The sequence below is a fragment of the Mirounga angustirostris genome, unplaced genomic scaffold (genome assembly GCF_029215605.1).
Source record: "Mirounga angustirostris isolate CCGP_5_RB_7025 unplaced genomic scaffold, mMirAng1.0.hap1 SCAF_17, whole genome shotgun sequence".
Classification (NCBI taxonomy): domain Eukaryota; kingdom Metazoa; phylum Chordata; class Mammalia; order Carnivora; family Phocidae; genus Mirounga; species Mirounga angustirostris.
The window spans coordinates 37,550,486-37,567,104 of NW_026991725.1; the positions used below are offsets into that span (position 1 = coordinate 37,550,486).

General features: G+C 58.2%; 1 protein-coding gene across 8 annotated transcripts in view; it reads right to left on the minus strand.

The window, feature by feature from the left end:
- The window catches only part of SDK2 (sidekick cell adhesion molecule 2), a 260,824-nt gene that overhangs the window by 154,524 nt on the left and 89,681 nt on the right, over window positions 1–16,619 (minus strand). The gene's annotated exons all lie outside the window — the stretch shown is intronic.

Here is a 16,619-nt window from a genome sequence, read left to right on the forward strand (position 1 = left end):
CCCCACTGCCCTGGCTGCTGGGCCCACATGGCCTGGTGGCAGGTGGCTTTTCCGGGCAGCACCCGGAGGTCCTGCTTGGGGGAGCAGAGGGAGCCTGTGGAACACAGGGGAGGTGGAGGGAAGGGGCAGAGGAAAAGGGGCAGGCCTCCCTGTAATTTACCCCTGCCCCAGAAGCAGCCAGGTTCCCCGCCCTGCCTCTTCGCTCGGTTGCTTTGAAAACCTAGAGCTTCTCTTTTGTGAGTCATGGTGGCCAAAGCCAAGGCTGCAGGAGGAGGTGATGGCATCGGCGCCCTGCTGTTGATCCCCTGCCAGTTGTCCACCTGGGAGGTCAGGTGGTTTCCTCTCTGGCCAGTAGCACCCCTGGCTTCCCTGGCTCGACACCGTGTTCCCCAGAGCTAATGGGGCTCCAGCCCTCTCTGGAGCCTGGGCCTGGCAGCAAATACCGCAGGACAAATGAGAGAGACAGACAGGATTCATACTAACGAGAGACAGGCCACGATAAACCAAGAGCATGTCCATGGCACCGTGGCTCACACGGACATGGGGTCTGTGTTCCCGACCTCGGGCGTCACCCTTTCTGGGTGCGAGGTCTAGACACCAGGCAAGACCCTGGTTGCTGTGGCCCCCCACGGGCTCCAAGTATTTCAAACAAGAAGCATTTGTAGAACTCACCTAGTCCAACCCCTCTGCTTGGTCAATGGGGAAACTGAGGCAGAAAAGTTTAAGGGAAGACTTGAGCCCAGCCTTTCTGATACCAGGTCACCCCATCTCACTTGATAAGCTCTTGGCCTCATTTTTCCCTTCTATAAAATGGGCTGAGGGCTTTTCCACATCTAGCTTCCACAGCTGGGCTTTCCTGGGGAAGACTGGCTGATGCTAGGAGGGCCTCTTTTCCCCAAGGGAGTCCCAGCTGCCCCTCTCGATGGAATGAGGTCGGGGTGCTTTGGAATGTTCCTCATGGACTCCTGCTGTATCCCTATTGCCTGTTGGCCTGTGTCCCTGCTGTAAAATGAGGTCTTTGCAGACGTGATCAAGTTAAGATGAAGTCATTACGTACGAGTGGGCCCTGATCTGACTGACACAGACAGAGACACGGACGGAGAAGAGATGCCACGTGAGCACAAAGGGTGGGATGCAGCTCCAGCCAAGGGAGAGAGGATTGCGGGCAACACCAGGACGTGGAAGAGGGGAAGAAGGGTTCTCCCTCCCTCTCTCTCACAGCTTGGCCAGCACCCTGACTTTGGACTTGGCCTCCAAGAGCGTGAGACGAGACGTTTCTGTTGTTGAGCCACCTGGCTGGTAGCACTGTGTATGAGCCCCGGGCAACTCACCCACCCCCACCATCGCCCACCACCTCCCCAGAAAAAAGCCAGCATGACTCGGAGCCCATCCTCTCTGAGGGTTTCACAGATGCCCCTCCCCCAGCAGAAGGGAGCCCCCCCCCCCGTGCTCACTGAGCCACGTACACGACCATTGTCACGCCAGTGACCCCTGTGGTACCCCCACCCATCAGAAAGCCCCACGGGGCTCGAAGCGGTTAGAGGACGCATCTCATAATGGCCACCATGGTGCCTTCAGTCCCTAACCTGGCTTCGTGCACAGACGGGGCATGCGACACAGAATGAAGGAATGAAGGAATGAACGAAAGGGAACCTTATTTCCAGGGGCTCTGTTCTGATCCCTAACCCACCTTGCCCCCAACCTGTCACGTCCCCTTCTCTCTGATCACTTCAATGCCAGGCCTCTGCGTGCCCTCCCTGGCCCCCCAGCAACGTCGCGCCAGCCACTCTGTCGCAGGGCCGAGCTCCGCTAAGGATGACTGACGATGCCCCGAGTGCCAGGATTGGCATGTTGGCAGGAGGCGCCGTCGTGATTGATGGCCCTGCGTGGCCATTTCCAATTCACTCCCCGGAAACCAAGCCTTTCTGGGAAGGAGAGCAGCACGACCCCTGCACCACCCACCTGCGCATGGGAGCCGCCTCCCTGCTTGCTGCCTGGTCTCCCCTCCTTCCCCTGATGATGGGGGCATGGCGGTGGGTAGGATGCTTAGCTTTCACGGGCTCAGAAAGTGGAAGAGATGTTCCTTGTGTCCCCCTTTTCCTGCAGGGACACCCCCATCCAGAGAGGGTGATCTGGGAGTCACACACTTACTGTCCTCTCCTTTCTGGCTTGGCTAGAGACCCCTGGCCAGGGTCCCGCACCCCCAGGGCCAGTCTCTGTCTGTGGTTATGAGGACCAGTGTCTCTGTGCACTCTGTGGGTGGTCCCTGAGCCCAGGTTGGTACGACTGTCCCATTGTACAGATAGGAAGACAGATGCTCTGAGACATGAAGCGTTTTAGCCTTGGCTACTTGGCTACAGCGAAGGCCAGGGTGGGCACTGGGATTTGCGTGCAGGGCTGTCCCTCTCCCAAGTCCATGCGCCTTCTGCTAGAACACGGAAAGTGGGTTCGAAAGGTGACAGAGCCACTTGTGGGCACTCATTGTCAGGCACAAATCTCAGAAACAGGGGCAAGTGTTCCATCTTCTATGATAAAGCACAAAGTTCCCATGGGTGTGGGCTGGCCTGGGGTCACAGGGAAAAGGGCAGGGCCAGGTCTCCAGCGGAGGTCAAAGCATGACACACAGCACATTGTTGGGGCTGCCAAGAGACTCACTTTCCCCAGGACCTGTGTGACCCTGGGTGGGCCAGGCTGGTTCTCCAGGCCTCAATTTCCCAGTAGGTCATGACCAGGCTCATCTTTGCCCATTCCTCTCCAGGGAGCTCAGGAGTAAGTGAGAGATGGCAGTTGAGGCAGGAAACCAGGAGGGGTGAAGGTCTTGTCACCAGCAGGGTGAGACCCAAGACAGGCTCCCAGGGGGGAGCTGATACAAGGAGTGGGTGGGCCCCAGAAGCCGCCGTTGAAGGGCTGAGGCCAGGAGGGTCGCAGGAGACCTCTGCCCGCTGTCCAGCCATGCCCGGGCTCGGGGAGCAGGAGGGCGCGCTGGGGGCTGTGGTTTGGCAATGGGTAAACCCAGCATGGGAAAGGAGGGGTTTCCAGGAAGGCTTCACGTTACCGGAAAGGACAATAAATTAAGATAACAGGGCTGTTTGGCTGGTGACAAGGGATAAGACATGTGGTCCAAAAAAGCCCCATGCAAGATGGTCACAAGGATGAATGAGAAGGCAAGATGGAGGGGGAAACAGCGGGAAAGGTGCTCACAGAGCCAGGAGCAGGGGGAGGGAGGAGGAGGCGGCCTTTGGGGTGGCGTGGCACGGTGGGGGGCTCCTGACCCTCCTGCCATCCCCTCCCCTCCCCTCCATCCCCTCCTCTGCTCCCCCGGCTCCATCCTCCCCACCTCCTCCCTAGGTTCTTGCTGCCCTTCGTGCCCACCTCGCCCAAATGCTCTTGGCCTCCGCCACAATGCACAGCGTGCATTTCGCTCATCCACTCGTTCTGCAGATGCCGTCCGGACACCTACCATGTGCCAGGAGAGGTCACGGAGAGCAAGGGGAAAACCTCTGCCTGCCCTCCACCTGCCCGGAGGCACATGGGAGGACGAGCCACCAGACACAACAAGCAAAGCCCGCGATGCATCAGGCCTCCCACGCAGCCCCCAGGCCTCAGTGGACCATCAGGGCAGGTGCCCCCCGCAGTGCTCTGAAGGCAGGACGTGCACCGGGCGGGGGGGGAGGTGGGCGGCAGGCAAACTCACGGGCAGAGGGTGCCATTTGTACCAGCCGTCAAGTGATCGAGGAATGGTGGCTTCTGGGAACTTGGGGTGTTTTGGCATGACGGGGAGAGAGGGTGCAGGGGGTGTGGGCTGTGAGGCGGGAGAGGAGATTGGCTGGCATAGCGGCCGCCGAGGGGGCCCGGGGGGACAAACCTGGACTCGAGCCCTGGCTTCTCCAATGTGGAGCTGCATGACCTTGGGCAAACCACTTAGCCCCTCGGAGCTGCCTTCCTCGTTTGAGGCGAGTGATACGGGATAATAGCCCCTGCCTCACAGAACTGTGGCGAGGGAAGAATGAGAGAATGCAGAGCTGGCTCCCGGCACAACTGCTGGGTTGTGAATGATTGAATGGTGAGGGCCAGGGTCCCAGAGAACGAGGGGCTTATACAGCGTGCTGAGGAGTTTGGGTGTCACCCTGAGGGTGGCGGAGGGGCACGGGAGACTCCGTGCATGTGTACGTCGGCACTGGGGACCCACTTGGGTGCTGCTCTCCCAATTCTAGTCTGTTTTGTTCCCAATTTCCCAGAGGAGAATAGACCCAGCTGGTGAAGACAGAGAAGGGGCAGGTGGTGCTGAATGACCCTTGATGGGGATGGAGGAAGGACCCTCGCCTTCTCAGCGTAGGCAGTCTCAAGGTCATGACTCATCATGCTGCCCTCTCCCGCTCAGTGAGCACTGACTATGGGCAGGCCCTGTGAGGCCCTGCAGGCTGGCTGGGGAGATAGGATTCAGAGGGGCAGCGATGACTAATGGCGTGAGGCATCAAGGAATCCAGCACCTGTGGATGCGAGAACCAGGTGCGATGGGCATGTGGCACAGAATGGGGACGGAGGGGGTGGGGGCCAGGTTTGGGTGGGCAATCAGGGAGCTCCATGGAGGAGGGAAGCATCACGTGAGTCATTCGCTTGTTGATGAATCCAGAGGCACTGGACCCTTAGCTCTGCACTGGCCACCCTGGGACGCGCCGGGACACAGTGGGGAGCAAGGCCAGGCTGCCTTTGAGCTTACGAAGCTTAGATTCTACCAAGACATGCAGGTGTTAAACCAGGGACTACAAGAATGAAGGTTCGTGAAAGCAAGGTGTAGGGGGTGGTGGGCACACAGAACACAAAGCAGAGACCTCCCCAAAGGTGACGTGCCGGCCAAGACTGAAGCCAGCACAAGGGAGAACAGGTGTGCCAGAGTTTGAAGGGACAGACAGCCTGGCCCGTTCAAGTCAGGCTAGGATTAGGAAGGGGGCTCCTGTGGCCAGCACCCCGGAGGCGAGGAGAAGAGGAGAGGGAAATGGAGTGAAGGGAATGTGTGGGCACGGCACCAGCCATGCAAGGGGCCCACGTCCAGAGAGATGATCTCTATGGAGAAATGCCTCCTTTGGGGGACTCAGCTTTCTTTCAGGCCTGGGGGCAGAATATTTTCTGCCCAGAGAGAGATTAGATGTGGAGCAGAGAACAGGGGATTCAGCTTGGACCCTGGTGCCAGCAGTGCGGGCGGAGGGAAGTATGGGGACTGGGGAGCTATTTGGGAGGTAGAATGGCTTTGTCTGAAGGAGAGGGTCAGCGGCGATGGTGCCACCTCCTGAGAGCCACACGCAGGAGGAGAAGCCAGGTGGGTGGAAAGACCCTAACCTATGCGTGTTGTGGCCTGCCGGATGTCCAGGTGGGGTGTCCAGCGCTGGAACCCAGGGCTGGAGCAGGGGGAGTGTAGCCAGGGCTGGCATGCCTCCGAGAGGCAGGAGGGGAGCAGTGGGGAGGGAGCTGTGTGGCCTCTGCCGAGTGGAGCTCCAGTGTCACCAGCTCTGGGCGCCGTGGACCCTTCGCAGGCAGGCAGAACACAGCACAGGGGAAGAACTAATGTGCACGCGCCCGCACGTGGAAGTGCTCGCGTCCTGCCAGGTCGTCCCAGGTGTTCTAGGCGCACATCTCACCAAATCGACGCAATCACCCTTCAAGGTCATTATTGCCCCTCTAACAGATGGGGAAGCAGCAGTGCAGTGAGGCTGGGATCTGCCCAAGATCACGCAAGACTGAGCAGCGAAGGAGGGATCCACACCCACGTCTGGCCAAGTCCACGGCCCAGGCTCTCATCCCAAGGAGACCTACTGCCTCCTTAAGTCCCAGGGGAACCGGGACAGCTGCCTGAACTGTGTTCTCCCAAGACAGTTCCAGAATTGGGAGGGTGCCTCCCACGCCAGCCCCCACAGAGGGCAGGGCTACGGTGACCACATTCCCAGCAGCTCCCTGGCTGTGGGTGCATATGGCAGCACCCCACTGCTCCTGGGAAAACCCCACAGGGGCAGGCAGAGGAAGAGCCCCAAGGGGGACAGCAGGGGGCTCACCGCCCCCAGCCCTGCATTTCTGCTCCTTGTCCCTCCATGGCTGAGTCCTCCCATCCTCTATCCCTCTCCCACCCACCGTCTGCTGGCTCTCGGACGCTGCAGAGTCATCACGCACAGCAGCAGCTGCGGATCAATCTCTCCGTGGCTCACCCATGCACACCACACTCAGCCATCCCCCTCAAGGTCGAAGCTTTTGTTTCTGGGTGAGAGGAGAGCCCCTCTGGCCGTGCCCTGTCCCAGATAACTCACAGACCAATCAGTGCCTCCGTTCCCCTCTGCACCCAGGCACAGAGGGAGGGAGCTGATGGAGCAGCCCTACCCCATGCACCTGTGCCTTCCTTTGGGGGGGTCCCTGAACTCTCCCTCAGGTAGCTCTCCTGCGCCTTGCTGTCTATTTCCCTCTTCTCTCTTGCATGAGTCCTCCTATACCATTTTGTCCACTTGAGCCTTCTCAAGCCACAGAACGTTAAAGATGGCTGGCAATGGACCAGAATTGAGGAGACGCATGGAACAGGTTATCTCAGAAACTCCAGAAGGAACCAACCTTGCTCTTGGACAGCTGGCTCCGGAACTGTGAGGCAATCCATCTCTGTTGTTTCAAGCCAGCAAACGCGTGGCAGTCTGTTATGGCAGCCACAAGCACTGGACCCGTTCCTGCCGAGCTGGCGTGCAGAGGCGGACAGGGAGGGGGCAGCACCATCTTCCATGGTGCCCCATTCGAGCTCGGACCAACACTTGAAGAGAGGTAGGAACGGGTTTCTTTATGCTTTGCTCCAGCTTCTCCCCTCCTCTCTGGATCCATACTCTTGTCTCCAGCATCCGGGGAATACCCCCCCCCCGTAACCCGGAAACTGGGGGAGGGGCTGGAGGGCGGGGGGGGCGGGGCCTACACTGCAGGTTGGATGGGAAGAATGGTGTGAAAAGGGCACCACCATCTGCCCGCCTTTCTCTCTGTGTCACAGTCCTGTTCTCACATAGCTGCCTTGGACCCCTCCCCCATCAGACTCTTACCAAATGTCATGGCGCCATGTTCATCTTCAGAACAGAACCGTGTTTGTCAAGTGCTAATGGAAACAACCACAACCCTGGTAACTCCCGGGAAAGCTTCTGGCTAACAACCACCCAGGGGTAAAGGGAGCCCCGCCTGTCTTCTCTGACCAGGGGCATCAATTCCTCCTTCTCACCATCCCTGGAGTCCCACTGGACCCGCCTACAGCATCTGGCCATGCCTGCCACTCCCTCCCCAAAACTCTGCAAACCTGGGTTTCCATGGCCTTCTTCTGGTTCTCCTCTGACTTCCCTGCCTCCTTGCTTTTTTGTTCTTTTTCTTCCTCGGGCTCTGAAGAGTTGGAGTTCCCGGGTCTCTGTTCTGGCCTTGCCATTCCTCTCCTCTCCTCTTTTGGTGAAAACACCTACTTTTTTTCCTTCTGGCAGCAGCTACTGCTTGGATGCTCGTGCGGCGGATGCCCGAATGAACGAGCTGTATTCTGATGACCTCCAGGTTCAAATGTTTCACATATCCAAAGCTGAACTCAGATCTCCACGAGCGTGTAGTGTTCTAATGCTCTAGTACTATGAGTAGTAGTGTTTGAGTGGTCCAAGCCGGAAGCAATGGTGGCCATCTTTGCTTTCCTCGCCTCCGTGTCCCCCATCCTGTCACCCACCCAGACACCCTGTCCCATCTCCTTTCATCTCCAATCTAGGTTTCGTCTGCTGAGCCCTTACTGGCCTCCTGGCCATCAGTCATTAGCCTGATCTACTTAATTAAGGGGATTTCTAACCATGTGCTTCCTGCTTCAATCCCTTCAGTGGTACCCACTGCATATAGGATAAAATACTCCTTTACAAGGAACACAAGGCCTTTTTGTCATGCCAGACACATGGTGGGTGTTCTGGAAATACTGGTTAAATGGAAGAACTCAGCAACTTGTGGTTTCTTACCAAACCACACATCCTTACCACTGGGTCTTTGCTCCTATTAACCCACTGCCTGACTCCTCCCCGCCCACCTCCGCTGGGCACCACTGCCCCAGCCCCCCAGAGGGTGCCCGTCTCCAGCTCAATGTTATTACCTCCACTGCGTGGCCTCGGGATGATCTCCTTATACATCTGTCTCTCTCTCTAGACCAGCGGTTCTCAAGCAGGGGTCCCACACCCAGGGGACACGTGGCAATGTCTCCAGATATTTTTGGTTGTCACACTGGCAGGGGTGTCCTCTTGGTATCCCGTGAGGTGAGGGTGGGGATGCTGCCTACATCCTACATCGCACAGGAGGGCCCCATGACAAAGAAGGACCCAGCTCAAATGTCAGCAATCCCAAGGTTGAGAACCCCTGGTCTAGAGACGCATCGGGTCCACATCTGCCCATGTCCCCACTCCAGAGCCCGCCCCCATGCCCGCCGTGTTGTAAGCCCTCAACACATGTTGGCTGAGGGAACATCACCGCATGGTGCCCCAATCCGAGTGACACCCAGTGACATCTCCAAGCGTGAGGCCTAGGCCACAAAGAAAGGCTGCCGCTGTCTCTCGGCCCCGAGAATCAGGCTTCGGGGTAGGAGGCAGCCCTTCAGAGAGAAGCAGCTTCCTCCAGGAGCCCAGGGTGGACGTGACCAATTCAGCTAACAAGTTGCCAGGGCTGTGATAATGTTGCCATACAATGAAACCGCCCTTCTTACCAACATTGACTGCCAGGCTGATGAGACAACAAGGCTGTTAATTAGGCCCCTAATGGCAGCCGCAGAGAGGACAATTCTTCCAAGGAAAGAGAGGGCTGGGGCCTCTCCCCTGTCCCACCAGAGACAGAGGCTGAGGCTGGGCTCTGTCACTTTCCAGAGGAGGAAGAAGACTGTCACAGCCTGGGGTGGGGGTGCGGGTGCGGGGGTGGGTCAGACGCTCCGTTGTCAGCCCCAGGCTCCCCGAGGGCAGGGGGTAGACCAGTTAGCTCTCGTAAGCCCTCAGCACCACACTTTGCCCAGACAGGCCCTTGATAAAGGCATTTAATAAAGAGGAGAATAAACATCAAAGGGCCCTCTCTCCCCTTTCGGGTTCTGTGTTGGTCCTTCTTGCCATCTCCCTGGATGTCCCACATTGCTGTCACCTCTCTCAGAGCCCGAGCCACTCCCTCCAGCCCTCAGGGTGACCCTGGTGCCCCCACCGGACCCAGGCAGAACTGCCCTCCACCGAGCAAGGCACAGACCAGTCCTCCTTCAGTATCCCCTTCCATTGGCAGTGCTGACGGGGCTGTGCCAGCCACCACATCCCAGCCCGGTTCCTCAGCTTCCCCGGCCATGCGGCTCTGGGACCCAGTGAGGCGTGTAGCCAGGGCACGCTCTGGGGCCCCATGGCCAACTTGGGCCCACTGGCACGGTGGCCTGGCCTGGCTCCAGGCAGGCTGCCGAGCCCAGAAGGATGACATCCCCAGAGCAGGCGAGCTCATCTCCTGGCAGTCTGTCTGGTCCCTGGGCAGTGGCCAGCGACGCAGGTTTGTGTCCCCAGCAAGAGTGTAAAAGGTCTAGGAAACCCCAAGTCCCTGGACACAAGCCTCTAAGAGCCACGCCCGGCTCCGAATTAACATTCTTGGCCATCGTCATAACCATAGCAGCTCCCTCCATTCAGCAGCTCGCGTCCCAGGATGCTCTGTGCTGCTCTGTGGGCTCCCCCAGCTATAGATGCACTGGAGCCACAGACCTGCCCTCCGTAACAGACACCGGCCAGCACCTCCTCCACAGGCCCCTCGGATCCCTGGGCACCTGCCGCCAGCACGGACCGCCCGGCCCCGCCTCCAGCCTGCCCTCCAGCACCTTCAAGGAGGTGCCTGAGGCTGCACCCCAGAAGAAGGGTCATCATTGCTAATGCCTTTTCTCCCCCATCTGTTGTGATTGTTTACACTCCACTTGCTAATTAGAGACTAATTAGCTGGTGCTGAAATTCATCACTTTCCAAACACAACACGGCAGCTTGAGGAGCACAGCGATTGGGCAACATCTGCACCTCTGCTTGGAGCCCGAAGACAAGGTGCACTGGGCTCCTCCTCCTCCCCCGCCCCTCCCCTCTCCTCCTCCTCCTCCTCCTCCTTCCCCACCTCCCCCTCTTCCTCCTCCCTCCCACTCTTCCCCAAATCTGCCCTTTGATTCGGTACCCCCAAACGGCTCAGGGTAAGGACTCATTCGGGCTAGCGCACGAATGACGACCAAAGCGTTGATGGGACCAGGTGTGTGGCTGGGGGGAGGAGGGCGGGACCAGCAGCTGCCCATGACTCAGTGGGGATAGCTGGGGAGGGGTGGGTTCCTGAGGGGCAGGCCAGAGACCGCACCTCGGCAAGGCCTTTGGGGTACTGGGTGAGGGGGTGCAGGCGCAGAGCGAGACGGGGAAAAGACAGACAGGAAGGAGCATGTGGGAAGATGAAGGCACGAAGCCAGGGGCAGAAAGAGGAGCACCAGGGAGGCAGGGCGGCAGGCGGGTGGAGGGAAGGAGTCTTGGTGCTGGCTCCCTGGCTCGGGGTGAGGAGATGGGATTGCATCTGAGAGAAATCTCTGTGGCCCAAGGCAGCCTCAACTGAAACCATCCATTTGCAAGACAGCCGGGAGCGCAGAGCCTGGGCCCTGACCTCCCTTTTTCTCATCTCAGAGAAAAAAGCTGCTATTCCCCCAAGTTCCCTTCTCCTACGCTGGGGGCTGCGGGGCCGCAGGGCCAGCTGCCTGACTCCTTTGCATCCTCTGGGCCTCCCTAGGGATGGCCACCCCAGGAGATCAGCTGGCTGCCGGCCCGGGGCCCAGGAGCCTCCGAGATGCAGGGTCTCCTGCCCAGGCCCTGGGGTGATGAGCTGGGGCTCCTGCGAGGGAAGCTGCAGGGCAGCCTGGGGTCTGGAGGGGAAAGAGTGGAACCTCATCTCTACCCCTCTCCTGGTGACATCCCCAAAGATGCAGCCAACCCTTGTAGCCCTGGCCAGGGAACCAAAGGTCACCTCAACTGAAAACCCTCACCGTGACAAACACATGGGCTTGCTCTCACTGGTGTACGAGCCGTATGCGTGTCTTCCTTGAGGGAGGGTTCCAGGAGACCCCACAGCCTGGGCCTAAACCGCCCCTCTGCCGCTTTCTTACTGTGTGGCTTAAGGTACACTGCATAACTTCTCTGAGCTTCTTTACCCATCTGTGAAATGGGGATGTCAACGCCTTGCTCACGGGGTGGCTGTGAGGACAAAGATGACGGTTTCCTCTTTTTAGCACGGTGCTTGGTAGCAGATATGAACCGGACTGAGGGCAGGGGGTGGGGGCGTTCTCCAGGCTGGCTGCCTCCGGGAGCGAGCAGACCGTTTCCTTCTTCCCCTGCCGTCCCTTGCGTGCAGTCCGGTTCACAGCCCTCTCTCCGGGAAAAAGAGAAAAGCCTCGATTTGTCATGTTTGCCAAATTTCCACGCTCTAAACACTCCCAGCGCGGCCAATTCCAAGCTCTTGATGGGACACCCCTAAACAGCGATCGGGAAGAGAGGCAGACGACGACGACGACGAGCACCAACCCTGGCCACCAGCGCCTGCGTCTCACCGAAGTAGGACTCGGGAGCAGAAATCTCTCTGCCGGTGGGTGTAACTGGTAGGGGGCTGTCCCGGAACCTGGGCCAGGCCAGGTGAGTCCCTGACACACAAGGCTGCTTTGTCCATAGGTGGCTACTGTCCATGAGTGGACTTAGGCCTCTGTGTGGCACAGAAGGGGAGAGGAGGGGGGCTGCACCCCAGATTTCACTCCTGCTCCCACCCCAGCTGCCCTTCAAGCTCTGGAGGCCTCCCCGTACCCATTAGGTAAATGAAGTGCAGGGCAGTCTTGATCCCTTTGGGAGGGATTAGAGGATGGACGCCCCCTGTAAGGACTATACCATCCACCAGACACACCCTTTCTTCCTAATTCCTCCCCTTCTATCCTGACTCCTTCCCTTTGTACACACAGGATGTACACATCTTTTAACCTCATACCATGTTCTAGGTGCTCTGCTGACCCAGCCAACAGGCCCCAATCCTGGCCCCACAGAGTTTATGGACCTGAGCAGCATCTGAATGCCCTGGAGGGCTTGTTAGAAAAAGATATGCTGAGCCCCATCCAGAGTACCTGATTCAGCAGGAAGAATCTGCCTTTCTGACAAGTTCCCAGGTGACGCTGTTGCCACTGGTCCAGGGACCACACTTTGAGCAGCACTGGCCTGGGGGGAGAGCCAGAGAAGCAAGCAGGCGATCTCCACCCAGGGAAGGTAAGCAGCGCTGGGCTGGGGAGGACTCGGGGGGCTGCGGAGTTCAGAGGCCCTTCGCCAAGCCCAGGAAAAGCTATGACTTGATTTCTTGTTTGCCTTCCACCGCCAAGCTCCCCCCATTCTAGTTAAGAGACAATTACAGGCCTTGGGTGTATGGGTCCCGCCTCCCACCTCTCCCCTCCGTGCTTTCTAAGCCCCCTGGGTGGTGTGTGCCACCCGGGCACCCCACCTCTCTCTGCAACAGGGCCAGGCGTGCTGACGTCTGTTCGGACAAGGGGAGAATGGCCTAGGTAGGCCACAGAGAGACAGACACCCCCCCTCCAAACTAATGAGGGGGTCACAGAATCACTCATCACTTCCTCTCTGCTTCCTCCCACCCAAGGCCTACAGGGGTGTCCTTTCCAGGAGCAAACAAGTGGGGGAACTCGGGGGCACAAAGCTAGTTCCCAGCTCCTACCCCCGCCCTCGTTGGGGGCAGGTGACAAGGGGCTGCTGGGGCCTCTTTGATGTTGGAAGACTATGGAACAGCCTACAGGTAACTGCAGCCCAGCCCTCCTCCTCTCCTTGGTCCCTACCTCCCCCTTCCTGACACCCTAATCCCTCCCAAAGGGATCAAGACTGCCCTGCACTTTATTTACATAATGGGGATGGGGAGGCCTCCAGAGAGCTTGGAGGGCAGCTGGGGTGGGGGCAGGAGTGAAATCTGGGGTGCAGGAGCACCGGCCTACCCTGAAGCTTTGCAGATAGGGGCTGGATCTTGGATGGGTGCCCGCCTGAGTTGGCAGCCTGGGACAGTGAGGCGTGTGCGTGTGTGTGCATGTGTGTGTGTGTGCATGTGCACGCGTGTGTCTGGATGTTCAGTTAATACTCAGCTCCAGATATTAATCCCTTTTTATGCAAAGAGACAATGGGTTGTAAGCCCTGAGAAATCAAACTGAAACTCGGCCAGCCTCCTGCCCTGCTTCCCTCACCCCTGCCAAATGGACCCGCCTGTTAACGAGGGAGATAAACGGAGAGGCCATCAAAGCAGATTTTCAATCTGCCCGTGATTTCGCTCTGGGGCCTTCAGAACTCCATGGCTCCCCTCCTCCTGCCCCAACTGCTGCCTCTCTGCCTTCCGTTCGTTCTCCACTTTGTTCCCCAACCCCCATGCTTTTATCTGCCCAAGTTGGATCTATTGACCCGACTCATAAGGGCTCCTTTGATTGGCTCCAGATCTGATAACGGAGAGCAGGAGGTGGGGGTGGAAGGGGCAGAGAGGGTGGCCATGGGGCCTGGAGGGTAGAGGCTGGGAGAGAAAGGGAGGTTTGTTTTTGGGGGGAGAAGGGCCTTCTCCCTATGGCATCTTTCCCTGGTGCACTGACTCATTTCCCTCTTTATTTTGTTTTTATTTTTTATTTTTTTCAAAGATTTTATTTATTTATTTGAGAGAGAGAGAATGAGAGAGAGCACATGAGAGGGGGGAGGGTCAGAGGGAGAAGCAGACTCCCTGCCGAGCAGGGAGCCCGATGCGGGACTCGATCCCGGGACTCCAGGATCATGACCTGAGCCGAAGGCAGTCGCTTAACCAACTGAGCCACCCAGGTGCCCTCAGTTTCCCTCTTTAAATTCCCTCCGCCCCTCTCTACTGTCTTGCCAGGAAGCACCTAAACCCATTCTTACAAGTACAAATGACCCTGAATCAGGAGAAAAATCCAGCATGTCCATCCACGAACATGCCACTGGCTGCAGGGAAGGGAATGAAGACGTGGGCCTGGCCGGCTCAGCCCTGCCTGGCACAGGGTACCTGTTGCTGGGTCAGCAGCAGCACCATTGAACCCTGCAGGTGGCGTGGCTTATTCCCACCCCGGAGGTGACAGGCGCGGAGGCAGGTACCTTGTCCCGGGGGCAACTGACTGGTACCCGGATGATGAAGACTCGTGACACCCGGGGATGCTGGGCTGGCAGGAAGGGGTCAGTGAGCGCTGGGAGTACAGCACATGCTCAGATGCCAGACAGACTCGTCTCAAGTAGGTACCATGACGGTGCCCATGTTATACTTGGAGAAACTGAGGCACAGACAGGTGAAGCAGCTTCCCGAAGTCACAGCTAATAATCGGCAGAGCAGCCTGTCGGGCTCCCAAGTTGGAAGCCCCTGCACCAGGCTCCTCGCGTTTCTCCTTTGCTGACACCCCCCCCTTCCCCCTTCGTCGCTCTGCCCCCTTGGAGAAGGATCACTGAGGGCCTGCTGCCAGAAACTCATCATGTGATCCTGGGGCCTTGGGACCTCAAACCAGGATTCTGGTTCTAAAATGTGCAAGGATAGCTTTTTCAATAAATACATAAATAAGTCAATGTGCACGGTGACACGTGAGATGATGAGTAGCCGAGCGAACCACCTTCTGGCCTCCTAATGAATAATGTCAAACAAGGTCATGCTCAGGGACAGCCAGGCCTGAGTGGGCCCCACTGGGGCTGCCTCTTCTCAAACATAAACGACTTGGCAGGGGAGGACTTTGGTCATGGCGTTCCCATCTCCTGGATGGGGGAACCAACCAGGAGAAGCAGAGTGGGGCTAGACGCTGGGCCTCCAGGCCACCCCTTTGCCCGCACCCCCACCCCTACCGTGCTCTGGCGGCCACCCCATTGCTGCCCTAACCTCCAGAGGGCTTGCCTTCCCATCCATCAGCCACCATTCTGGTTTCGCTGCACACCCCGGATGTGCTCTCTGGAGCAAAGCGACCCCCCCAAGAACAAAGGGGCAGGTGACCCCAGAAGAAGGCCAGAGAGAGGACAGTTGGGGTGGCCCCCACTGTCCCGAGCACCATCCGCGCTTCCCTGCCTCCTTTCCTCCTCAGCCCCAAAGGGGACAGGAGTTCCGCTTCTACCCCTTCCCCTCCAAATCTCCCCAAGAACTAAGGAGAAGCCTCGGGGACATTTCCTTGTCGCTTGAAATTTGTCTGGCCATCACTCACTGGACAGGCTGAGCAGGCCTCTTACGGGGGAAAAACAACCATAAATGGGAGAGTGAGAAATCACTCGTTTGTCATAGAAGGGAAGTCAAGTCTAAGGGAGGCAGCCCCCTGAGGGCCGGGCAGGGTCAACGGGAAGGAAGGCAGATTAAACACTCAGCCTGCCCGCCTGCCATAGATCAGCCGTGCTCTACTGAGCACCACTGCCTCAGGGAGAGGGTGCTGGGGCCGTGCATGGGGGAGGGGAGGCCGCAGAAGCTGGGAACCGGGTGGGTGCTAGCTGCAGGGGGCACAAATGGGATGGCTGGGCCTCAGGTCACAGCCCCCGGGTTATAAAGCCATTTGCCTGGGTGGGAGCAAGAGTCCTGTTAGGGGTTGAATGTGTCCCAGGAGACAGATATCCTCAAGGCTGCACCCCTGGTACCTATGACTGTGACCTTATTTGGAAATAAGGCCTCTGCAGATGTAACCAAATAAAAATGAGATCACTGAGGTGGGCCCTCATCCAGTATGACTGGTGCCCTTATAAGAAGAGGGGAATGTGGACCCAGACACGCAGGGTGGAGGCCATGGGCAGAGTCTGGGGGAGATGCAGCTGCGAGCCAAGGAATGCCAAGGGCTGCCCAGAAGCGGGGAAGAGGTGAAAAAGGATTCTCTCCATGTCTTGGGGGACTGTGGCCCTGCTGACACCTTGAGTTCAGACTTCTGGCTTTTGGGACCGTGACACAAGAAATTTCTTGTACTTTAAGCCACCCAGCTTGTGGTACTTTGTTACGGCAGCCCCAGGAAACTCCTACAAGTCCCAAGAGCATAGTCTGTCCCCGACCCGATTCCTCCAATAAACTCCGAGCCCAGTAACAAGTTAGCAAACAAGCCCAGTCCACTCCCCTGTTTCACACCATCCCAATTCCCACATGGTCCCGCAACTCCACCTCTGGGGGTGTGCTCTGAAGACCCGAAAGCAGGGGTGTCTAGGAGGTATGTGCACACCCACGTTCACACCCGAGAGGGGCCAGCAACCCAAATGTTCATCGATGGATAAGTGGATAAACCAAACATGGTCTGTCCGTATGGTGGGATATTATTCAGCCCCAAAAAGGAAGGAAACTGTGACAGCTGCTTGAGGATGACATCATGCCTAGTGAAGTAAGCCCACGCCCGAAGGATGAGAACTGTGTGAGTCCGCTCACATGAGGTGGCTAGAGCCGAAACACCCATGGAGACCGAGAGGAGAGCGGTGGATGCCCGGGGCTGCAGGGAAGGGAACGGGGAGCTCGTGTTGATGGGGACAGAGTCTCGGCTAGGGAAGACGAGCACAGCTCCGGGGGTGATGGCGGGAACGGTCTGCACGACGCTGTGAGCGTACTCAATGCCTCTGACC